Below are 27,059 nucleotides of genomic sequence, written 5' to 3' on the forward strand. Positions count from 1 at the left end.
GAATTGAGACTCCTTTTGATTTTGAGTTGGGGTTTGAAGCGTGAAAAGCAGTCGTATAATAAGCATTGTCTAATTTGGGTTGGCATTTTGTTTTGAAATTTGTTTCCTGTATATAGACGATATCTGCTTTATGGCTTTTCATTGAGGCAAGTACCTGTGAGCGTTTTTCAGGAACGTTTAGTCCCTAAGGAGAGAAGTTTTAGCGTAAGAGGGGTTGTCAGGGTCTTTAGAGGCATTTTCGGTGTGAATTAGGGCAGTTTTATCTGGCCGATAGGGGAGGGGTATTTGGTGGAGCGCTGGCCTTAAGTGGGGGTACAGGCAAAGAAGAAAAAAAAAAAGAGAAAGGGTGAGGAGGGGTCAGGTAAGAGCGAAGCGGATTGTGAGAAATCGGAGGTGAGGATAGACCAGCTACCTTACCTAAAGGAATAAATGGAATCCGGTTGTTATCAGCAGAGATTTGAGGAATCTGCTGGTTGGGGGGATAGGAGGACCAGTTGAGACTAAGGTGGACCCGCTATGGAGGACTGATATTTCATGTCAAGAAGGGAAAGAGCAAGTTGCTGTGGGAAGGGCAGACAGACAGGGGGAGACAGAATAGTTCCTATTCAGTATACTTGAAACAGGAATGTAGTTTAGAGCTAACATTTTTAGAGCAACTAATGTATTTCTTCAAAACGCAGAAAAAAAAAAACCCTAGAGAGAGTTTTCAACAAGTGTATGGTCATCATGTCTGCAAATTACTGTTCTTAGCCCGTGAGGGTGTGGAGCGTCAGGAGGTGAAGTCCATATGTAAAGAACAATGAGGTATGAGATATAGGCAAGGTAAGCGTTGCGTGATTCCATAAGTTGGTTGGGCCCTTGAGGGTATGGGTGTATCGTTTGCTTGGGAGAATGTATGGTTGTGTATCAAAGGGGTGTTGAGTCTAATTGCTGGTGGAGTGCTATAGTGTATTTTTTGAAAGGAGGATTGATATGGCTGGACGTGTTAGGAGGGATATGCTGAATACAATAAGGTAAAGTAGGATAGCATCATACAACCTGATATGATATACAATGAGCAGAATAAGCATAATAAGCCGGTTGAACCGGATAAGCAGGATGAACAGGATGCGAGGGAGTCATGTTTGGGTCTGAGGTTCTAGAAATGTTGTATTAATATTAATTTACAACCCTAGGCGTTGATTAGTGGATCAAGCATATTGATAGAGATGAAAGCACTCCCCTATCAGATTCTTGTGTGGAAGTACGTAGGAGTATTTTCTGGGTCATGGGTACTAGGTAAAATTTGTTGAGTTCTTTTGCTAACTTTATTAGGGGGGGTTAGGGGGTATCCTAGACCTAAAGGGGGCTAACAATAACTGCCCTACCACTTCTAACTGTCACAAACTGACATCAATGCAGTAATCAGAAAAAAAAACTGTTTGGTGTCACTGTGATGGGGGGGTGATCAGTGGGTGATCGGGGGGTGATGGGGGGTGTAAAGTGTGCCTGGTGTGTTTTACTGTGTGTGTTGTGTTGGTGCACTCACTCAGATGTTTTCTCTCCTCGGTGCCAGAACGGAAAATACCGAGCCGAGGAGAGAATTCCTCTGCCACCGTTTACATTACAGCAGCAGAGGAAGATTGTCATTGGCTGGGAGCGATCGCGAGGGGGTGGCCACGAATAGATGGCCTCCCCCTCACCTCTGATCGCTCGAGGACAGAAGCTGACCGCCTTGGGTACCGGGGGGGTCCTGTCGGACCCCCCCCGCGGGAGGCAAGTAACGTACCCATACGTTACTTTGCCTGCCCGTGCCATTCTGCCGCAGTATATCTGCGTGAGACGGTCGGCAAGTGGTTAATGAATTGTCGGTCCGACAATACACATTAGAGTTCATTAATAAAAAAAAAAAATGGTGCGTGGGTCCCCCTAAATTCCATACCAGGCCCTTCAGGTCTGGTATGGATATTAAGGGGAACCCGCACCAATTTTTTTTTTTAAATGGCGTGGGGGTCCCCCTCAAAATCCATACCAGACCCTTCAGGTCTGGTATGGATTTTAAGGGGAACCCTGCGCCAAAAAAAAAAGGCGTGGGGTCCCCCCAAAAATCCATACCAGACACTTATCTAAGCATGCAACCTGGCAGGCCGCAGAAAAGAGGGGGGGACAAGAGAGCACCCCCCCTCCTGAACTGTACCAGGCCACATGCCCTCAAAATTGGGAGGGTGCTTTGGGGTAGCGGCCCCCCAAAGCACCTTGTCCCTATGTTGATGAGGACAAGAGCCTCATCCCCACAACCCTTGGCCGGTGGTTGTGGGGGTCTGCGGGCAGGGGGCTTCTCGGAATCTAGAAGCCCCCTTTAACAAGGGGACCCCCAGATCCCGCCCCCCTGTGTGAAACGGTAATGGGGTACAAAAGTACCCCTACCATTTCACAAAAAAAAGTGTCAAAAATGTTAAAAATGACAAGAGACAGTTTTTGACAATTCCTTTATTTAAAGTCTTCTTCTTTCCATCTTCTTCGGGTCTTCTTCATTTTTCCTTCCTTCGATTTCTTTCTCCATCTTCTTCTTCCTCTGGTTCTTCCTCTGACCCTCTGCTTCTTGCTCTGGTGTTCTTGTCCGGCATCTTCTTCCGCGGCGTCTTCTTCCCCGCTTATTTCTTGGGCCGCTCCGCATCCATGGGAGGCTCCCACTGTGTGACACTTCTCTTCTTCTGACACTTCTTAAATAACGGAGGGTGGGGCCACCCGGTGACCCCGCCCCACTCTGACGCACAGGGACTTCACGAGGACTTCCTTATGGATTTCCCCGTGACGTCAGAGGGGGGCGGGGTCACCCGTTACGTGACAAAAAGCGAGATCTGCAAAATACTCACCATACCTCTCAGCAAATAGCTTGGGGTGTCTACTTTCCAAAACGGGGTCCTTTTGGGGGGTTTTGTGCCATTTGGGCATTCCATGGCCTCCGAAACTGTGATAGGCAGTGAGGAGTGAAATCAAAAATGTACACCCTTAGAAAGCTTGAAGGCGGTGCTTGGCTTTCGGGGCCCTGTACGGGGACAGGCTCCCAAAAAGTCTCACACATATGGTATCCCTGTACGCAGGAGAAGCAACAGAATGTTTTTTGGGGTGTCATTTCACATATGCCCATGGCATGTTTGAGCAATATATCATTTAGTGACAACTTTGTGCAAAAAAAAAAAAAGTTTGTCATTTTCCCGCAACTTGTGGCAAAATATGAAATATTCCATGGACTCAACATGCCTCTCAGCAAATAGCTTGGGGTGTCTACTTTCCAAAATGGGGTCATTTGGGGGGGTTAAACTGTCCTGGTATTTTATGCACAACATTCAGAAGCTTATGTCACACATCACTCACTCTTCTAACCACTTGAAGACAAAGCCCTTTCTGACACTTTTTGTTTACATGAAAAAATTATTTTTTTTCGCAAGAAAATTACGTTGAACCCCCAAACATTATATATTTTTTTAAAGCAAAGGTCCTACAGATTAAAATGGTTGGCGTTTCATTTTTTTTCACACAGTATTTGTGCAGCGATTTTTCAAACTAATTTTTTGGGGAAAAAATACACTTTTTTTAATGCACTAAAACACACTATATTAGCAAAATGTTTGATGAAATAAAAAAGATCTTAGGCTGAGTACATGGATACCAAACACGACATGCTTTAAAACTGTGCACAAACTTGCATCGGTGACAAACTACATACTTTTTTAAAAGCTTTTACAGGTTACCATTTTAGATTTACAGAGGAAGTCTACTGCTAAAATTACTGCCCTCGATCTGACCTTCGCGGTGATACCTCACATGCATGGTGCAATTGCTGTTTACATTTGATGCCAGACCGACGCTTGCGTTCACCTTTGCGCGAGAGCAGGGGGGGACAGGGGTGCTTTTTTTTTTTTTTTTTTTTGCTTTTTTATCTTATTTTTAAACAGTCCCTATCATTTTTTTTATCATTTTTATTGTTATCTCAATCCCCTATGGTAGCAAGAGGTAGTGACAGGTACTCTTTTTTGAAAAAATTGGGGTCTATTAGACCCTAGATCTCTCCATTCTGGTCTCTGATCAGCTGGCGGAACCACCAGCTGTATTCTCAGATTCCCTGTTGGGACAAGAGAGCCATAGAAATCCATGGAAGCCACTAGGATTGCTTTTACATGAAAGCCGACAGCTGGCTGAAAAGAATGATACCAAGATCATACCTAAACCTGCAGGCATCATTATGGTATAACCACTCAAAGTCCAGCAACATACCAGTACATTGCTGGTCCTTGTTGGGCATATATTGTAATCTTTTTTTTCATGCAGCCTGCGGGCTGAACGAAAAAAAGAGATTGATCAGTGGGTATGCCCACCATTAGAATACCTCCCTTCATCCACCCACTTCTAATGAGGGGCATACGTGCACCATTTATATATGCCGAAGCATGGGGGCATCCCCAAAAGCTAGGAGCAAATTGAATGGCGTAGCTGCTAAGCAAATGATGGTTAACAATAAAACAAAGTAACATTACAGTGTAACAGTAAGACTTACCATACCTGCAAAGCAAATACAAAAAAAAAACATAGTAAAAAATAAAACATTTTTTAACGCAATCTGTGCCTAAAATATATATATGCCGAAGCATGGAGGCATCCGCCCCAAAAGGTAGGAGCAAATCGCTCCTCCACCCCTGCTGCCCCCATGCTTTGGCACATATGCTCTTTTTTTTAACTGTGGTGGTGAAATCACCTCCTACAGTGCTGAAGTCACGGCTTTATCTATCGTGGGAGCAAACGCTGTTGCTGTCAAGATAAGTAAATCCTTACTGGGGCGTGTCCAACCTGGCTACTGAGAGGACGTGTGGAGGCTGAGCTCCGTCCTGTACATCTAAATCCACTGCCATCTCAGCTCATCTCAGGCTTCTCCAGCTTTTTATCACCACCTTGGGTGCTTGGCTCCCTTGCACAGCTGGCTTTGGAGGTCATTGCCAGTATTTGGTGCACTTTCTGGGCCGCGGCCTATAGACAGACTCAAGCCCTACGACCCGGCCGCCATCTTGAGGCCTATTAGGAGGCCGGGGTCTGCCGCTTCTATCTCCCGCGGCTTAGGGGACCGGAGAGACTTATCTCCCCTGCCCACCGGATCGGATCGCCATAAGCTGCACGGAGGGCCTGTGTGCCAGCACCGCATCGTTTGAGGTCCATCTCCGCTGCCGCCGGCTCCCCTCACCTAGAAGCCATTTTGCGGCCTGCTGCACCGGCCTCAAGAGTACTGGGACACTGTGAGTATTGCTCCATCCACACATCTATCCCCTTAACGGCTCTAGTGGAGGGGCCTATGGACTGCCTTACTAGTAGAGCTTTGTTCTCTGGGCCCCATAACAGCACTCTAGGCACATCAGTAGCGGCGCTCACTCGGCCGGACACGGCCACTAGGAAAGTCCGCGGCTTCGGCCTACTACTGGAGCCCGGCGGCCATCTTGGTGCTCCAAGTACTCTCCTTTTTGCTCTGCTCTGCTGCCTGCCTCACTAGAGCCCTCTCACAGCACTCCTACATCAGTAAGATCCCTTTTTTATAGCACTGAGCACTATCCCTGCTGCTGTGATTCTGCACCTGGATCTTTTCATTGTCTGCTGAGATATGCACAGCACTGATACTCCCAGCCGGCCATTACAGCTAGGAGATCCCACAGCTTCAGCCCAATTCTGGAAGCCAGCGGCCGTCTTTTTGCTCCCAGTGATACCTAACTCACTCTTCTCAGACGCATCACTTACGCAGTATCTTATAGGGGGGGGGGGGGAAGGCTGCTGGAGAACATTTAAAGTTACCTGCTTCCAATCTCTATGAGATTTCTTTTACATGCTAGCAACATTATGATGTTGGCACAATATTGATTGGATGTGAGTAAGGGGTGCCCTTTGCAGCTATCGGCCATATAGCTCCAGTTATGCCCACCAAAATGCAGAAACTCCGATCTGCCACAGTCAAATGTCCAAGCAAGAGACCACTGTCTACCCCAGTTTCTACAGGCTCCATTCAGCAATACTTAGCCAACGCACGCGGCAACCAAGCCCGAACCTCGAGAACAAGTGTTTCTCCTTCGTCTCACGCGGCTTCGATGAGAGAGAGCTCTCCGGCATCCTCTTATTGTTCGGACCTTGTTGACGATCCTGGTTCCCCCGCGGGTTCTGAAATGTCTACACTCATGAGCGGTCTAAAAAAAGAATTGGCTGGTATGTTTCATAGCTTGGAGAAATCCATCAAAAAAGAAATCACTGCTGTTAGAACTGATATGTCACATATCCTGGTCAGAGTGGAGACGGAACAACGGCAAGACACACAGGCGGTAGCCATTAAAGAACTACAGGACACTGTTACCCAACTAGCATTTGCTCATCGGGCATCTTTGTATAAGCTTGAGGACCTTGAGAACCGTAACCGTAGAAATAATATACGTGTTAGAGGTCTGCCGGAAGCAACTGGAGATTCGGATCTTGAACCTTCCATAAGAGGCATTTTTAATACTATTCTGGGTAACTCTGTTACTGCACCGCTACGTTTTGACCGTGTACACCGGGCTCTGAGACCCCGTACTGCTAATTCAGACCAACCCAGAGATGTCATCTTGGTGGTATTTGATCGCCTCTGCGGTTTTTATTTTTTGCGCTATAAACAAAAGAAGAGCGACAATTTTGAAAAAAACACAATATTTTTTACTTTTTGCTATAATAAATATCCCAATTTTTTTTTTAAAAAACTAATTTTTTCCTCAGTTTCGGCCAATATGTATTCTTCTACATATTTTTGGTAAAAAAAATCGCAATAAGCGTATATTGATTGGTTTGCACAAAAGTTATAGTGTCTGCAAAATACGGGATAGATTTATGGCATTTTTTTTAAAAAAATATTTATTTATTTTTTTAGCGGCGATCGCAATTTTTTTTCATGACTGCGACATTATGGCGGACACATCGGACACTTTTGACACATTTTTGGGACCATTCACATTTATACAGCGATCAATGCTATAAAATTGCATTGATTACTGTGTAAATGTGACAGGCAGTGAAGGGGTTAACCACTAGGGGGCGGGGAGGGGTTAATATGTTTCCTAGGGAATGATTCTAACTGAAGGGGGAGGGGACACTCAAGGGGAGGAGACCGATCTGTGTTCCTCCGTTCTGGGAACACAGATCGCTCTCCTCAGAGCTGACAGGCTGTGGATCTGTGTGTTTACACACACAGATCCATGGTCCGGCCCGGTTAACAGGCAATCGCGGGTGCCCGGCGGACATCACGGCCGCCGGGCACACGCACCGGGTCCCGAGCAACGCGGCGGCGCGCGCGCCCCCTAGACGGCCGGGAATCCCAGGACGTCATATGACGTCCACCCAGGATGGGAGATCCCATCTGTGGACGTCATATGACTATGGCTGGGTAGGGAAGTGGTTAATATAGAGTCCGGTTTTGGCTACAGTTTTTTCTACTTTTATTTGCCTTTATATGCTCAAAGCGGACCTACCACTATACCGACCAATGTTCAAAAATGTTTTCTTTTTCTTCTGTTTTTTGGTTTACGTTCCCAGTTGGTCTACCTCTATGTTTTCTTGTAGGATGTATATGGTTTATAATGATCCTGGATACACATGAACAGTGTCTCACATTCCTAACTGGAACTAATTGTTTACTTGTAGTTACAAATTAACTGTTTTTCTTTACAGGCCGTGTGCTGTAGAGGTGCACCTCCCTTGTTACCTCTCCCCTACAGCGTAACCCCACCCCCACCTCCTTCTGGGGCTGGTGAGCGTGAGGGGCCCTGTAGTTATCCTATTTAATCCCTGCTCGGGGATTGGGATGGCCTCTCGCTCTCTCTTTCCCCAATGGGACCACTGCAGGTTTCTGCGTGATATTCATATGATTCCCACAAGGTTTTTGTTTTATGTGTATACTCTATGTATACGCTTATTTTCTTATTTCTTTTTTCATCTCTCTCTCTATTTCTCCTCTCTCTCCCCTTCACTTCCCCCTCCCGGCTGGCATGCAGGATAGGCTGAAAGTCCACATTTTATCCTATCAATGGCTACGGTAAAGATTGTATCCTATAATGTTAGGGGTCTTAATGTCGCTGCTAAAAGACATCAAATTTTTCGGGAACTGAAAAAAGCCACATGTTCCATTGCCTTTCTTCAGGAAACGCATTTAACCCACACGACACCTGTTAAACAAACATCACCTAATTTTCCACAGTGGTATTATAGCTTATCGGACACCAATAAGGCCAAGGGAGTAGCCATTGGTTTTGGCAGAAATGTGTCCTTTAGGTTGTCTGAAATGCTGGCCGATGATCACGGCCGCTTTCTTTTTCTTAGAGGATCTATTGGAAACACTCAATGCACCCTTACAAATATTTATTGTCCGAACCATAATCAACCCGCTTTTTTCTCCCAAATACTGACTAAATTGTCACACTTTGCTAAGGGACTTACTATCTTAGCGGGGGATATAAACATGTCATTGGACCCCTCTATTGATACATCACAGGGCCGCTCTAACATTTCTTTTAATCGACTGAAGTTTGTTAAAAAAAGGCTTCTAGATCTCCAATTAATGGATGTTTGGCGTCTCCTCCATCCCAAAGAGAAGGATTTTTCAAATTTTTCCTCAACACACCAATCTTACTCTAGAATAGACAATATATTCTTAGACCATTTCCATCTCCCCCTTCTGCAATCTACTCACATTGGTACCGCATCCGTTTCAGATCATGCACCTGTGTCGATGACATTGACCATGCCTTCCCTACCACATCGTACCACCAATTGGAAACTTAATGATTCCCTTCTCACTAATGAAGTTGAGGTTTCCATGCTGGCCTCTCACTTGTCGCAGTACTTTAAGGAAAACAAATCCTCTGACACCTCCCCCTCTATTGTATGGGAAGCTCATAAGGCTACTATTAGAGGCCGAATCTTTGAGCTTGGTGCTCGGAAGAAAAGGGAACATGGCCAACAAATTGACCAGGTGTTACAACAGATAGCGGTTCTTGACAAGCAACATAAACTCTCTTTGCATATTGAACATCTCCAATCCCTTACACTTAAGCGAGAGGAATTAAAATCCCTTCTTAATTTAGACACCAAAAGAAAGTTCCAACGTATGTCACAGAAATTCTATGAATGGGGGAACAAACCAAGTAGACTATTAGCTAGATCATTAAAGTCTAAACAGTCGCAGTCATTTATCCCCAAAATCAAACTCTCAACAGGTGAATTGGCACATGCGACTCCGGACATTGCTAAAGCCTTTAGAGAATATTATTCAGACCTATACAATGTTAAAAACGATCTATCATATCTTCCTCACAAGGAGAGAAGAAACCGCATGCTTTCATACTTACAAGATGCCAATCTCCCTAAATTGCCCATCTCTATCCTTAAAGAACTGGAGGAAGACTTTTCAGTTGAGGAATTTCAGGCAGCATTAAAGTCCTCCCCATCTGGTAAAGCCCCTGGACCGGACGGGTTCACTATTCTATATTACAAAACATTCAGTGACATCTTACTCCCCCGTCTTTCTGCATATGCAAATTATATTTCTCAATCCTCCGGACTATGCCCAGAGTCACTTTCAAATCATATTACTGTCATTCCCAAACCAGATAAGGACCCTACCTTGTGTAATAGTTTCAGGCCAATATCACTAATAAATGTTGACATTAAATTATTCGCCAAAGTAATGGCAAACCGATATCGGCTGACCAGTCAGGTTTCATACCCCACAGAGAAGCAAAAGATAACTCCCTTCGTGCAATCTCTCTAATCCAATATGTCCAACGATGCTCCCAGCCCACCCTGCTCCTTTCCACCGATGCAGAAAAAGCATTCGATAGGGTGGACTGGGAATATCTTAAACTGACTTTACGACACTTAGGGCTGGGTCCTAAAATGTTTCATCGTATCTCATCCCTGTATTCCAATCCCTCAGCACAAATTAGAATTAATGGTACGTTAAGTGACCCCTTTGTCTTACACAATGGTACTAGGCAGGGCTGCCCCCTCTCCCCTCTCCTATTTGCCATAACATTAGAACCCTTTTTAGCTACAATTAGGAATAATGATAATATTAAAGGTATACAAATAGGCAATAGATCCCATAAATACGAAGCTTACGCAGATGATGTATTATTTTTCATCCAACAGCCACGCATTTCGATACCCAATTCAATGTCCGTATTCTCCACGTTTCATTCAATTTCTAACTTCAAAATAAACGTATCCAAATCCGAAATCTTAAACATTAATATTCCTAAGTCCGATGCTCTCTCTCTCAAGCCCCTCTTTCCCTTTAAATGGGAAACAAAATGTTTGAAATATTTAGGTATTTATCTTACCCCTAATCTCCAATCCCTCTTTTGATATAATTATATTCCCTTGCTAAACAAGATTAGAGGTGACCTGCGAAAATGGTCCAACCTGTCCCACACATGGTTAGGGAAGGTAAATATAATTAAAATGAACATACTACCTCGCGTCCTCTTTCTTTTTCAAATGCTCCTATTATGTGTTCCAGTGGGGTTTTTTACTATTCTACAATCCATGATTTCCCACTTTATCTGGAGGAATGGTCACGCCAGAATATCCAGGGAGCTATTGTTTCGTCCCAAATGCTCAGGTGGTCTGGCTCTTCCTAGTTTTAAAGCATACTATCAAGCGACAGTATTAGCCAGACTAGCTGATTAGAAATATGCTCTTAACTTGAAGCTATGGGTACAAGTAGAGTATTTCCTAAGTGGAGTGGATCTCTCAGTGGCTCCCTGGATACCCCGCTCTCACAGGAACCTTGATCGTAATACCTCGGCTCTTACCATATCCTCATTGGATGTATGGGACGCCATACATAAAAAATTTTCCTGGAACTATGATTCCCCCCTAATTCCTCTCCTTAACCATACATATTTTCTGCCAGGCCTTCCAGACCCGGGCTTAAAACATGGAGACCTGAAGAGCCTCTCTTACTACATCATATTTTGGATGGCAACAAACTTAAACCATTACATGGGATCCTCGCACCTAACCCTGTCACGTTTCTAGATAAATGGAGACACCATCAACTACAACACTTTGTAAGATCTCTTCCTACTCCACTTAGGGGTGTCAGCGACCTAAACGATATAGAGGTAATATTTCATCCAAAAGACCCCCCTTTACATAGTATTTCCTTATTTTATAAAGCCCTCATTGCTCTCCAAACCCCCGGCTTCCCACCTTTCCTGACTAAATGGGAAATCGATCTAGAACTGTCCTTGACTGATAGCCAAAAGGATAGGATCCTACAATTAGCCCACACTTCATCCGTAGCCTCAAAAATGTCAGAGGTAAATTATAAACTGCTCACTAGGTGGCATTACACACCAGTTAAATTGCATCAACTGTTCCCCGCCAGTTCCCCATTGTGCTGGAGGAACTGTGGGAACAAAGCTACTCATGCACACATATGGTGGTTTTGTCCAATTATTCGATCATATTGGGATGACATACACGCTCTGATTGTCCAGATTGCTGATGTCAATATACCAAATGACCCCTGGGCTATCCTTTTTCATGTTACAAAAACTCCTATAAGGGTGTATAAACGCTCAATCATACCACATCTGTTAAATACTGCCAAGGCCCTAATCCCCACTTTATGGGGTCAACCAATATCTCCTTCCATAAAGGTTTGGCTACAAGCAGTTGACAATGTACATCTCATGGAGAATATCACCCACAATGTTAGAGGGACCTCCCAGAAACATACGTTAATATGGGAAAAATTTCAAACCACCTCCTCATATAGAGACCTCATTGCACAAACCCCTTAAAACCTGTTAATCAAACTTAGCTATCATACATTGGACTTCTGATACCTTGCCTACCTTCTCAATATGCGGTTTTTGCATGCCGGCAACCCACCACCCCCCTCTTTCTTCCGTTTTACCAATTTTTTTTTTCTTTTTTCTCTCACTTCTCCCCCTTTCGTCCTTCCCATCTTCCCTTTTCTTTATTTTTTCTTTTTCTCTATCTCTCCCCCGCTTTCCTTTCATATTCATTATTTCTATTAAACCAAAACTACATTTTTCTTTTTTCTGGTTTCAAATGTGTTTGGATTATAGTACTCACTTGTTAAAAATCCTCTGTTTAATAAGGTAGAACTTTGATTCTTTGTATATTTATACAGATAAATACTGTATTTCTAACCTACACATATTCGCTGGCTTGTATGAGTACTGTAATCTATGTTATTGTTAATATGAAAATGTTACCAATTTTGAGATGTATTTATACATTTGCTATATTTTCCTTTAATAAAAACGTATTAAACAAAAAAAAAAGTAAATCCGTACTGCAGCTGAATGGTGTACCTGCTAAGCAAATGATGGTTAACAATAAAACAAACATTACAGTATAACATACCATACCTGCAAAGCAAATACAATAAAACATAGTAAAAAGAATGATAGATATAGAACAATAGTTAGCGAACAGTAGAGTGGAAAGTAGAGAGCGAACATAAGAGAGAGAACAATAGCGAGAGAGAGAGAGAGACAATAAAAATGCAACCACAACTATTTTTGGCTTTTTTATTTTTTTGTGTTTTTGTGTGTGTTTTTTTTTTCACTTTTTTCACTTTTAGAAAAACTGTAAAAAAACTATAAACTGAACGTTGCAGATTAGGGTCTCTGAAAATGTGATGGCCATCACATCTTTCGAGACCCCAAGACCCTGTGTACGTGTGCCTATGACTGTGTGGTGCATGACTGTGTGGTGCTGTACCCTACGCTAACACTCAACTAGTGTGTGATAGCATTCTAAACAGTCACCAATGCAAAGACCAGGTTGATCAGGACAGGAGGGACAATAAAAGTGGGTGTCACACCTAAATATGCGCTTTCTACAGACACTACATCTTCTTTGGGGGTTTCTTTGGGTAGGGGTACCAGAGAGGACATACGGAACATGCCTCTCATGCAGCCGGCTTACTGCATTTGCACTAGGAAGTTGGGCCAGAGCACCGTCTGGAAACAGAAGGGCTCTGATGATCTCTTCCTGGAATTTAAGGAAGGATCCAGTTCATCCTGAAGCTCTGTATAGCACAGGAGCGTTCAGCAAAGCCAATTGAAATAAGTATACAGATACTTTTTTATACCAGCGTCTGGCCTTACAGGCAATTACATACGGCACCAACAACTGTTCGTTGAGGTCCACCCTTCTCATATTTTGGTTATATTCGTGGACACAGAGGGGTTTCTCCACAACACCAGTTGCCGTAGTAATTTGGACAGTCGTGTCTGCATGAAGGGAGGTAAGAACGAAAAAATTCTTATTATCCCTTCACTTCACAGTGAGCAAATTATTACATCTCAAGCAGGCTCTATCCCCCAACCTAAGACGGGAATCTACAAGCTGCTGGGGAAAGCCCCGGTGATTAGATCGCACAGTGCCACATGCGCCAATTTGATGATCAAACAAGTGACTAAAAAGTGGCACGCTTGTGTAAAAATTGTCCACATACAAGTGGTACAACTTTCTGAATAAGGGTGACACCAAGTCCCACACAATCTTGCCAGCACTTCTTATGTAGTCAGGGCAGTTCGGCGGCTCTACGTAACTATCTCTTCCCTCGTAAACCATAAAACCAGGGCTTTTTTTCTCAAACAATAGGTGCTGGAACTCAACTATGACCCCCAAAACCCCTCCCCCACACACACCCTCCAAATCACATCAAATAGTGGGTGTGGTCATATTTCACAAACAGTAGAAGGGTCTTAAAGGGGCATTAAATACCAGAATTGCATCACATACAGAGTGCAGAGCTGTCACTTGTAAACACAGAAACCAGACTTCTGTGTTTACAAGTGATTGTGGTGAGCAGGCACCAAAGGGTCTGAGCCAGAGGTGGTGGAACTGAGTTCCACCAAGTTGAAAAAAAGCCCTGCATAAAACTATATGTATAGCCTGTGGCCCTGTCACAGAGCTTATACATCTTGACCCCGTATCTGGCACGCTTGCTGGGAAGATACTGTTTGAATTACAAGTGGCCAGAAAACTTAATCAGGGAATCATCAACATAGACAACTTGATGGGGAGTAAACAAGGCTGCAAAATGTTGGTTGAAGTGGTTTACGAGGGGCCGAATTTTGTAGAGCCGATCAAACTCAGGGTCACCCCAAGGACGACAGAGTTCATTGTCACTGAAGTGCATGAACCACAAGATCTGCTCATATCGTGTCCTGGTCATGGAGGCAGAGAACAAGGGTATATGGTAAATTGGGTCAGTGGACCAATATGACCGCAACTCACTCTTTTTAGTTACGTCCATGAGGAGGGATAGGCCCAGAAAGGTCTTAAATTCAGAGACCATAATTGGTCTCCAATCTCTGGCAAGGGTCAGCTGGGGATTAGCGGAGAGGTATTGACCAGCATACAAATTGCTTTGGTCCACAATAGATCTATAGAGATCTTTGGTGAAAAACAGTGAATAAAAAACAAGTGACGTAAAATCAACTGTTTCCACCTGAATGCCGGGTTGGCCAGTGAATAGCTGGTGCTGCAGAAGTGGTGGGTTCCCAATTAGGATTAGCGAATGCAGCAGGAAGGGCACTATGGGCTCAATGGGCCTGTCTTTGTCTTCTTGGTGGCAGCGGAACACTACTTGTGCTTGCCACCTCGCCAGCTTGAACTGCACTTATGAGACTCGCCACGTCATCAAGTGTTACTGCAGTGCTGGATGTACGACCAGGATGTACTAGGCCGCTGGTGCTTGCCAGTTCACCAGAAGGAATGGCGGTGCTAGTACTGGCTCTCTGCTCCATATGAGGGACATGCGGTTCTTGCACCTCAACGACAGTAGAAGAAGATTGGGGTCTGGTACGCCTGACCTTGGCAGGGACCACAACTCCATCGTCAGAGCTATCTGTCAGGGTGCCGCTGTCGTCTACAGGATCGTATTCTGAGCCTGAATCTGACACATGAGTGACTTCCTCTTCACTATCTGTCATGCTCAGAAACATGTAGGCCTCTTCACTAGTGTACCTTTGATTTGCCATTTTGGGCTCTAAATTTATTGGTACACTAGTGAGACTCACAGGTAAAAAAGCTCCTGACTGTCAGCGACTGTATCAAAACGCTACCAAAAAAACTGTTAGCGTTCGCAGGGATCAGGCCTGATTCTGCGAATGCTGCAGTTATGTGTGTTTAATGTTTTGTAAGTGACAGTGATTGATCGATACTGCACTTGGGTGGGGTGGGCTGGGCTGGGTGGAGGGGCTAAACGCAAGTGCTAGCAGGTATCTGGGTTGATCCCACTAACACTACATTTTTGGGAACCCTAAACTGTTGGGGACGCTAATATAGTTCTGATCAGATAAGATATTGATCTGTTCAGACACTATACTACTAAGGGAGGCGTATGGTGCGTGCGTGGGTGTTAGCGGTACTGGCACTAACCTGACGCTGACTGGGGTGACAGGCCCTATCTGACCCTAAAGCCTAACTTTGATCACCCGCCGGGTGATCAGGGGGCTAAACCTTTATTGGGTAAAATACGGCGGGTGCCCTGACGCTATAAAAATAACTAGCTAAACTGCGTCACCCTTGACACTTATACTGTGATCATAGGTGACAGGGGGTAATCAAGGGGTTAAACCTTTATTGGGGGGTTAGGGGGGTCCCTAGTCCTATCTGGGCCTAAGACTAATTACCCTAACGCTGACTAATGTCACTAATGACACTAGTACAGCGATCAAAAAAAAATCTGATTGCTGTACTGGGTGACACAGTGACAGGTGGTGAGTGGGGGTGATCGGGGGTGATCGGGTAGTGATCGGGGGGTGAATGTGTGCCTACATGACCTGGTGTCAGTGTAGTGTTCGTGTAGCTCACTTTTCTGATGCTCTCTCCTCTCGGTCTGGAACAGAAAAGACCGACACGAGAGAGATGACATCACTTCCCCTGTCAGTGTTTACAGTTACACAGACAGGGAAAGGATATCATTCGTCAGGAGCAATCACCAGGTCCAGGCCTGTATCTGCCCAAAATATCATATTTAATGAGCGAACGATGTTTCCTACGACCGATTACTGTGCCCACAAACATGAAATTCACCATTTTAAACTGTACAATAGTAAAGAAAAGCACATGGCGCAGCATGCAAGTAATAATAATGATAGGAACACACGACAAGTACTTACTTTTTAGAAGCACTCTCTTTATTCTTCTTTATTCTTCTATACTGATCCGGCTCCCTCAGTTTAAGGTCAGACCAGCGTTTTCTTATTTGCTCCTTGGAGCGTTGTACCCCAAAATTCTGCCACAGACTCTTCACGACTTTTGTCATAATCTTGGCCTTTCGCAAATTAGGGTTGGTGTACGGTTCATGCTTCCCATCATAGTTGTTCCTCCGCAAGATGTACACCATCTCCACCATCTCTTCAAAAGCCATATTGGAGGCCTTAAATCTCCTCCTCCGGGATCATGTCATTTCGGGCTCCGGGCCTTCCTCCTCCTTGTTACTGGAATAATTTCCACACACCTGCTCTTTATCCACCATGATGCTCCTACTGCGCACCAAAGAGAGAAGGGGCGGGGAATCTTCGAGAATGAACGTCAGGGGCAGGCGACGCGGGCGGAGTTTCACACATGCGCAGTCTATATCATGCTAACACGCATTTGTCGTACATACGATCTGTGTGTGGAGGAAGGATGAACGGAAGTGGCGAGCATCCTAAACGAAGGTAAAATTTGAACTTGGCCCATCACAGTGGCCTATACTGCTTCAAGATTGAGGCCTATATTGGGATATGATAATGAGAGTTTAGGCTGACATTAGTGTTTTTGTCTTGTGTATTGTCTTACAGCAAAGATGAATCAATTTAAGGACCCAGAATTCATGGCCAGTTTCATAGACAGATACAGAGAGATCAGGAATTTGTGGGCGATGAAAAACACCTTATATTATAATAAACAAGTTAGGAGGACAACGCTGGAGAAACTTCTGGAATTTGTGAAGACTCGGGTCCCCTATGCAACCATCCAGTTTTTGGAAAGTAATATTGGGATCTTAAGGAACAAGTATAAGAAGGAGCATAATAGGATCCAGAAATCACTCAGATCAGGAGCAGCAGCAACGCAAGTGTATGTACCCAGGCTGTGGTACTTCAACAAACTGCGGTCTCTGGATGACCAGACTGAAGCCAGGGAATCACTTTCTACCCTTCCCTCCACCCTTTCCTCAACCCCAGCAGAGGCTGACGAGGAACAACCTGGGCTAGGGATGAGCTTCGAGTTTGAGTCGAACTCATGTTCGACTCGAACATTGGCTGTTCGCAAGTTCACCGAACAGCGAACAATTTGGGGTGTTCGCGGCAAATTCGAATGCCGCGGAACACCCTTTAAAAGTCTATGGGAGAAATCAAAAGTGCTAATTTTAAAGGCTAATATGCAAGTTATTGTCATAAAAAGTGTTTGGGGACCTGGGTCCTGCCCCAGGGGACATGGATCAATGCAAAAAAAAGTTTTAAAAACGGCCGTTTTTTCAGGAGCAGTGATTTTAATAATGCTTAAAGTCAATCAATAAAAGTGTAATATCCCTTTAAATTTCGTACCTGGGGGGTGTCTATAGTGTGCCTGTAAAGGGGCGCATGTTTCCTGTGTTTAGAACAGTCTGACAGCAAAATGACATTTTGAAGGAAAAAACTCATTTAAAACTACCCGCGGCTATTGCATTGCCGACAATACACATAGAAGTTCATTGATAAAAACGGCATGGGAATTCCCCAAAGGGGAACCCCGAACCAAAATTAAAAAAAAAAAATGACATGGGGGTCCCCCTAAATTCCATACCAGGCCCTTCAGGTCTGGTATGGATATTAAGGGGAACCCCGGCCAAAATTTAAAAAAAAAAATGACGTGGGGTTCCCCCTAAATTCCATACCAGACCCTTCAGGTCTGGTATGGATTTTAAGGGGAACCCCGCGCCAAAAAAAAAAAAAAAACGGCGTGGGGTCCCCCCAAAAATCCATACCAGACCCTTATCCGAGCACGCAACCTGGCAGGCCGCAGGAAAAGAGGGGGGGACGAGAGTGCGGCCCCCCCTCCCTCCTGAACCGTACCAGGCCATATGCCCTCAACATAGGGAGGGTGCTTTGGGGTAGCCCCCCAAAACACCTTGTCCCCATGTTGATGAGGACAAGGGCCTCATCCCCACAACCCTGGGCGGTGGTTGTGGGGGTCTGCGGGCGGGGGGCTTATCGGAATCTGGAAGCCCCCTTTAACAAGGTGACCCCCAGATCCCGGCCCCCCCCCCCTGTGTGAAATGGTAAGGGGGTACATAAGTACCCCTACCATTTCACGAAAAAAGTGTCAAAAATGTTAAAAATGACAAGAGACAGTTTTTGACAATTCCTTTATTTAAATGCTTCTTCTATCTTCCTTCATCTTCTGGTTCTTCTGGCTCTTCTGGCTCTTCTGGTTCTTCCTCCGGCGTTCTCGTCCAGCATCTCCTCCGCGGCGTCTTCTATCTTCTTCTCCTCTGGCCGCTCCGCACCCATGGCATGTAGGGGAGGCTCCCGCTCTTCTCTTCTTCTCTTCTTCTTTTCTTCTCTTCTTCTCTTCTTCATTTTCTTCTCCGGGCCACTCCGCAATCCATGCTGGCATGGAGGGAGGCTCCCGCTGTGTGACGGCGCTCCTCGTCTGACAGTTCTTAAATAACGGGGGGGGGGGCACCCGGTGACCCCGCCCCCCTCTGACGCACGGTGACTTGACGGGACTTCCCTGTGACGTCACGGGGAATGCCACAGGGAAGTCCCGTCAAGTCACCGTGCGTCAGAGGGGGGCGGGGTCACCGGGTGGCCCCGCCCCCCATTATTTAAGAACTGTCAGACGAGGAGCGCCGTCACACAGCGGGAGCCTCCCTCCATGCCAGCATGGATTGCGGAGCAGCCCGGAGAAGAAAATGAAGAAGAGAAGAAGAGAAGAAGAGAAGAAAAGAAGAAAAGAAGAAGAGAAGAAGAGAAGAAGAGAAGAGCGGGAGCCTCCCCCCCATGCCATGGGTGCGGAGCGGCCCGAGGAGAAGAAGACAGAAGACGCCGCGGAGGAGATGCTGGACGAGAACGCCGGAGGAAGAACCAGAAGAACCAGAAGAGCCAGAAGAACCAGAAGATGAAGGAAGATAGAAGAAAGAAGAAGCATTTAAATAAAGGAATTGTCAAAAACTGTCTCTTGTCATTTTTAACATTTTTGACACTTTTTTCGTGAAATGGTAGGGGTACTTATGTACCCCCTTACCATTTCACACAGGGGGGGGGCCGGGATCTGGGGGTCACCTTGTTAAAGGGGGCTTCCAGATTCCGATAAGCCCCCCGCCCGCAGACCCCCACAACCACCGGCCAGGGTTGTGGGGATGAGGCCCTTGTCCTCATCAACATGGGGACAAGGTGTTTTGGGGGGCTACCCCAAAGCACCCTCCCAATGTTGAGGGCATGTGGCCTGGTACGGTTCAGGAGGGAGGAGGGGCCGCACTCTCGTCCCCCCCTCTTTTCCTGCGGCCTGCCAGGTTGCATGCTCGGATAAGGGTCTGGTATGGATTTTTGGGGGGACCCCACGCCGTTTTTTTTTTTTTTTTTGGCGCGGGGTTCCCCTTAAAATCCATACCAGACCTGAAGGGTCTGGTATGGAATTTAGGGGGAACCCCACGTCATTTTTTTTTAAAAATTTTGGCCGGGGTTCCCCTTAATATCCATACCAGACCTGAAGGTCTGCCAGGTTGCGTGCTCGGATAAGGGTCTGGTATGGATTTTTGGGGGGACCCCACGCCGTTTTTTTTTTTTTTTTTGGCGCGGGGTTCCCCTTAAAATCCATACCAGACCTGAAGGGTCTGGTATGGAATTTAGGGGGAACCCCACGTCATTTTTTTTTTTTAATTTTGGCCGGGGTTCCCCTTAATATCCATACCAGACCTGAAGGGCCTGGTATGGAATTTAGGAGGACTCCCACGTCATTTTTTTTTTTTAATTTTGGTTCGGGGTTCCCCTTTGGGGAATTCCCATGCCGTTTTTATCAATGAACTTCTATGTGTATTGTCGGCAATGCAATAGCCGCGGGTAGTTTTAAATGAGTTTTTTCCTTCAAAATGTCATTTTGCTGTCAGACTGTTCTAAACACAGGAAACATGCGCCCCTTTACAGGCATACTATAGACACCCCCCAGGTACGAAATTTAAAGGGATATTACACTTTTATTGTTTGACTTTAAGCATTATTAAAATCACTGCTCCTGAAAAAACGGCCGTTTTTAAAACTTTTTTTTGCATTGATCCATGTCCCCTGGGGCAGGACCCAGGTCCCCAAACACTTTTTATGACAATAACTTGCATATAAGCCTTTAAAATTAGCACTTTTGATTATTCGTGTTCGTGTCCCATAGCCTTTAACGGTGTTCGCATGTTCGAACAAACTTTTTTCCTGTTCGCATGTTCTGGTGCGAACCGAACAGGGGGGTGTTCGGCTCATCCCTAACCTGGGCCTTCCATCCTGGAAGAAGTGGATGCTCCCAGATGGAGCCAGGTATATTAGTATATTATTTTACTACATATTTATCCCTTTCATGACTAAGCCTATTTTTGACATTTGGTGTTTACAAGTTAAAATCCGTGTTTTTTGCTAGAAAATTACTTAGAGCCCCTAAACAGTATATATATATTTTTTAGCAGAGAATCTAGAGAATAAAATGGCGATTATTGCAATATTTTATATCACATAGTATTTGTGCAGCGGTGTTTTAAACACAACTTTTTGGGAAAAGGGACAATTTCATGAATTTAAAAAAAACAAACAGTAAAGTTATCCCAATTTTTTTGTATAATGTGAAAGATGATGTTACGCTGTGTAAATAGATATCAAACATGTCACGCTTTATAATTGCACGCACTCATGGAATGGCGACACACTACGGTACCGAAAAATCTCCATAGGCAACGCTTTACATTTTTTTATGGTTACCATGTTAGAGTTGCAGAGGAGGTCTAGTGCTAGAATTATTGCTCTTGCTCTGACGATCGTGGCAATACCTCACATGTGTGATTTGAACACCAATTACATATTCGGGCGCGACTTCCGTATGCGTTTTCTTTGCTGCGCGAGCTCGCGGGGATGGGGGCGCTTTAAATTTTTTTTATTTATTTTATTCATTTTTATATTAATACATTGTGTTTAAAAAAAAAATGATCACTTTTATTGCTGTCACAAGGAATGTAAACATCCCTTGTGACAGTAATAGGTGGTGACAGGTACTCTTTATGGAGGGATCGGGGGTCTAAAAGACCTCCGATCCCTCCTTTGCACTTCAAAGTATTCAGATCGCCATTTTTGGCTATTCTGAATAATGTATATTTTTTTAAAACCGCCGCCATTGGCAGTCGAGTAAATGGGAAGTGACGTCATGGCGTCGCTTCCATGTTTACAATTAGGAAAACAGCCCCTGGAGGCGGCAGATTGGTGATCAGGCCTCCCAGTGAAATGGGAGGCCTGGTAAGAGCGGCGGGAGGTGGCGGGAGGGGGACATCCCCTCCCGCTCCTCCGGTATAACAGCCAAGTGGCTTTTAGCCGCATCGGTTGTTAGACCTGGAAAGCCGATCGCTGGCTCTAAGAAACAGTACTGGGATGATGCCTGCAGCTGCGGGCATCATCCCGGTATAACCCCCAAAAGCCAAGTAAGCACATCTGCGTACACTCAGCGGGAAGGGGTTAATGTCCTAATATTAATGATGTTAACTAGATGTTATAATTGATAACTAATTAATTTAAAAGCAAGTGATTTACATATCAATAGACAGTAGTGACCAAAAATGATTGGGACAAGAATGAAAAATGCTGGGGTCAGAATGATAGTCTTTTTTATTTATTAACATTCAATTTGTAAGTCATGAAGCTAAAAATTGTGTGTGATTGATGAAGCAAAAACTCAAACTATGTCTCTTTTTTATACACAAGATGAGCTCAGCCAGGAGAAGGGTCTGGAAACTGTCAGCCAGGAGGTGGTCAGGTCCAGTGTCAGCCAGGAGGTGGCTGGCCCCAGTAGGAGCCTCACCCAATCCCATGTGCCTCCCCTCTGCCTTCAAACAAAAAGGCCCAGGAAGGGGACAAGGATGAGGAGGCAGCACTGGGCCTCATTAGGGAAGCGAGTGATGTCCTCAGAAGCCAACCTGACGCTGAAGAGGCCTATGGCTGCTATCTAGCCACAAGATTGTTGAAATTGGAGGAGGGCCAACGCTCCCTCTGTGAGGCAATTATTTTTGAGGCCCTTCAGAAGGGGTTGAGGGGCCAGCTGACAGAGAACAGCCACATATGTGATCTCACCCATCCTCCTCCTCCTCCTCCTGCCACAAGTCCACCACCAGAGCCACGGCCTCCAAGGAAAGCTGCAGGGAAGGCTGCAGGGAAGAATGGAGGGAAGGCTGCAGGGAATAGAAGAAAGTGATGACCTGGGTTCAGTCTGGTATGACAGAAGACGCAGGCTGGTGTAGTACCACAGCCTGGGGACATATATGTCATCTGCTGCTGGTCCTGATCTCTAGGAGTCCTGGACCAGATTGGGCTCCAAATTATATGGACTCCTCAAGATAACAATTTTTGTTTCAACAGACTTGATGTGTGCCCTGGGGCCAAAAGGCTTCGCAAATTCCAAAAGGTTCTCCAGCAGTGCCTTCCTCTTTATTTTGTTACCCAGAATAAATTATTAGTTTATTTTCTGAAAATACTTGCCTATGTGTTTTTATAAAAATAGGACAGATTGTTTGTGAGTATGCAGGTACATTTCAAAAATATAATGTCAAATTAACAAGGGACACCAACTAACCTCCTTGAGGTTACAAAATACAAGATAATAATGTTATTATGGTAACTTGACACACCAAAAAAAAAGAAGATATTATGGAGATCACTAGAAAATAATTTTGCAATAATCCAAAAAAAGGAAAACTTGATGAAATAAAAAAATTCTAAAAAAAATGACTATAAAAAATATTTCAAAACATTATTTTGGAGATCTGGCTTTAAAATAATAAAAGATTATTCATGGGATCACAAGAAATAATAAAGAAATAAGTCTGTGAGAATATCAGCAGCAAAACAAGTTCATTCTTCTAGCATTATAAAGCACAAAAGAATGCGCTGCATTAAAAGATCCCAGAATTTGCAGCTTGAGGAATGTGCTATCTCCATTACAAACGCTAGTTTTACCAGACCGAGCGCTTCCGTCTCGTACTTGCTTCTGAGCATGCGTCATTTTTGGTACGTCGGAACAGCATACAGACGAGTGGGTTTCCCGATAGTAATTAGTTCCGTCGAAAAAATTTAGAACATGTTCACTATCTAAGTCCGTCAGAATTTTCGACGGAAAAAGTCCGATGGGGCATACACATGGTCGGAAAATACGATGAAAAGCTCCCATCGGACTTTTTCTGACAGACATTCCGCTCATGTGTACGCGACATTAGTAATGAGAAACCCAAAGGTCACATTCCAAGAATTTGATGTAGTAACGTAATTTTAGAAGAGGCGGTGTGTTGTGGTTCAGCTCAGCTCTACATGTTACACGTATTCAGGATCTTAGGGCATATTCTATGAATAGAGAATCACAATTCAGTTTCTAACATATAACTATAATACACATTATTGTTAATACAATGATTCCTTAAATGGTATACATTTGCTGCTTATCTTCCCCAGACTCCATTATACCAACTGCCACAGGTCCAGGTCCACAGAAGGACTCTGAGACTATGTGAACAGGCGCAGCATTTGAAAATGATTGTCTCTAGCAGGTGGTATATGTATAATTGAACAGTTTGTATGTATATATATATATATATATATATATATATATATATATATATATATATATATATATATATATATATATATATATATATATAAGAGATAACTTACATTACTGTAGTCAAAAAAGTAGACAAGGGATCAAAGTCCACAGCGCAGCCAAAGGTGCAGGGATAACTCATCAGATGAATTCCCAGCTAGCCTGTATATGTAAAGAAGTTTTTTTAGGGATGTGTACAGTAAAGAACCCTCTACACAGTTGAAGGCTAAACCACTTTTCTTCTAGTTTTAGTAAATGGCTGCGTGTCTTATTAAATTCCCTTTCGAGGAAAAGTTTTATCCCAGTTGTGGGGTCATCAGTACAGCATGTGTACATTGAAATCATATTCCCTCTCAAGCGTCTCCTCTCCAGAGAGAAAAAGTTTAGTGCTCATAACCTATCCTCATAACTAATATCCTCCAGTCCCTTTATTAGTTTTGTTGCCTATCTCTGGACTCTCTCCAGTTCCAGCACATCCTTCCTGAGGATTGGTGCCCAGAACTGGACCGCATACTCCAGGTGTGGCCAGACCAATATTCTGTTTACTTTGCTTGCAGCAGCTTGCATGCCATTGCTGAGCCTATCATCTACTAGGACCCCCAGCTCCTTTTCCATCTTAGATTCCCCCAGAGGTTCTCCACCTAGTGAGTAGATTGCATTCATATTTTTGCCACCCAAATGCATCATTTTATATTTTTCTACATTAAACCTCATTTGCCATGTAGTTGCCCACCCCATTAATTTGTTCAGATCTTCTTGCAAGGTTTCCACATCCTGCAGAGAAGTTATTGCCCTGCTTAGCCTAGTATTGTCCGCAAATACAGAGATTGAACTGTTTATCCCATCCCCCAGGTCGTTTATGAATAAATTAAATAGGATTGGTCCCAGGACAGAACCCTGGGTGACCCCACTTTCCACCCTGGACCATTCTGAGTACTCCCCATTTAGCACTACCCTCTGAACTCACCCCTGTAGCCAGTTTTCAATCCATGTACTCACCCTATGGTCCATGCCAATGGACCTTACTTTGTACAGTAAACATTTATGGGGAACTGTATCAAATGCTTTTGCAAAATCCAGATACATCACGCCTACAGGCCTTCCTTTAGCTAGATGGTAGCTCACTTCCTCATAGAAGGTTAATAGATTGGTTTGGCAAGAACAATTCTTCATAAATCCATGCTGATTACTGCTAATAATACCGTTGTCATTACTAAAATCTTGTATATAATCCCTTATCATGCCCTCCAAGAGCTTGCATACAATTCATGTAAGACTAACTGGTTTGTAATTCCCAGGGATGTAACTTGTCCCTTTTTTAAGTATTGGTGCTACATTGGCTTTTCTCCAATCAGCTGGTACCATTCCAGTCAGTAGACTGTTTATTAAAAATTAGGAACAATGGTCTGGCAATTACTTGACTGAGTTCCTTAAGGACCCTTGGGTGCAAGCCATCTGGTCCCAGTGACCTATTAATGTTACGTTTTTCAAGTCTATTTCTAATTCTGTCCTCTGTTAACCATGAGGGTGCTTCCTGTGATGTGTCATGAGGATAAATATTGAAGACTGAGGAGAAGAATGAATTCAATACCTTCACCATCTATCCATCCCTAGTAACCAGATTCCCTTCATCATTCTTTATAGGACCAATATGATTATAGGATCTGAACTCCCTTTCTTACTATTTATTTTCTTAAAGAATTTATTCTGATTTTTTTTACTCTCCTCCGCTATGTGCCTTTTGTGTTTTATCTTAGCCGCTCTGATTGTACCCTTACATTTCTTGTTGCATTCTTTGTAAAGTTGGAGTGCTGATAATGATCCCTCAGCCTTGTATTTTTTGAAGGCATTCTCTTTTGCTTTTATTTGCAATTTTACGTTGGAGTTAAGCCATTCAGGACTTTTATTAGCTCTTTTAAATATATTTCCCATTAGGATGCACTGGCTAATGCCCTTATGTAATATGTTCTTAAAGAATACCCATTTTTCTTCCTAAGATATTATCCCAATTATTATCTTCTAGCAAGGATTGGAGTTTAGGGAATTTGGCTCTTTTGAAATTCATTGTCTTTGTATTCCCCCATGTTTCCTACTTGTGTGATTTATACTAAAACAAATTGACCTGTGATCGCTGTTTCCTAAATTGCCCCATATTTCTACATCCGTGATCAGGTCTGTATTGTTGGTAATCAGTAGGTCTAGTAATGCTTTGTTTCTAGCTGGTGCATTTACCATCTGACCCATGAAATTGTACTGCAAGACATATAGGAACTGGCGAGCCTTAGATGAATGCGCGGTTCCTTCCACCCAGTCTATGAATGGATAATTAAAATCCCCCATTATAATGACACTTCCCATTCTTGCTGCTAATCCAAATTGTGATAGGAGGTCCACCTCCACCTCCTCCCCTTGGTTAGGGTGCCTATAGCATACTCACAGTATTACTTTCCCCTTAGTTTCCTCCCTTTGTACTTTACCCACAAGGATTCCACCTCCTCCCTTGCTTCCTTAGTGATGTCATCTCTCACATTCACTTGCACATCATTTTTAATATATAGGCATACCCCTCCCCTTATTCTTACCCTCTCTATCCCTGCAATATAGGAATGCCCTTGAATGGTTGCCAGCCAATCATGAGAGCTGTCGAACCAAGTCTCCTACAAAATCTAAGTCCTCCTCGTACAACAGTAGTTCTAGCTCTCCCATCTTGTCTGCCAGAATCCTGGCATTGGTGAACATGCCACGTAGGTTAGACCGGTAGCACACTATCTCCTTTTTGGGTGCTCTGGGGTTGCAAATAGGTATACTTACCTCGGGTTTAGGTGCTTTAGTCAACCTACCACTAATGCCCTCAATACTACCCTCAGGAATATGTTCCATGCTGACAATCTCTACCTCTGGACTCACCTAGTTTAAAAGCCCCGCTAACTTTTCGGTCATCTTGAATCCCAGAAGATCTGCACCTTCCCCATTTAGATGCAGTCTGTCCCTACTATAGGGTTGGTAACTGACTGAGAAGTCACCCCAGTTCTCCAGGAACCCAAACCCCTCCTTTCTACACCAGCTACTTGTTTATTTTTTTTAAATATACGTTTTTATTAATTTTCAAAAAACAGACAACAAACAAAAATGAATACTTGCAGCAATTAAAGAAACTATATACA

Source organism: Aquarana catesbeiana, linkage group LG05 (genome assembly GCF_042186555.1).
Source record: "Aquarana catesbeiana isolate 2022-GZ linkage group LG05, ASM4218655v1, whole genome shotgun sequence".
NCBI lineage: Eukaryota > Metazoa > Chordata > Amphibia > Anura > Ranidae > Aquarana > Aquarana catesbeiana.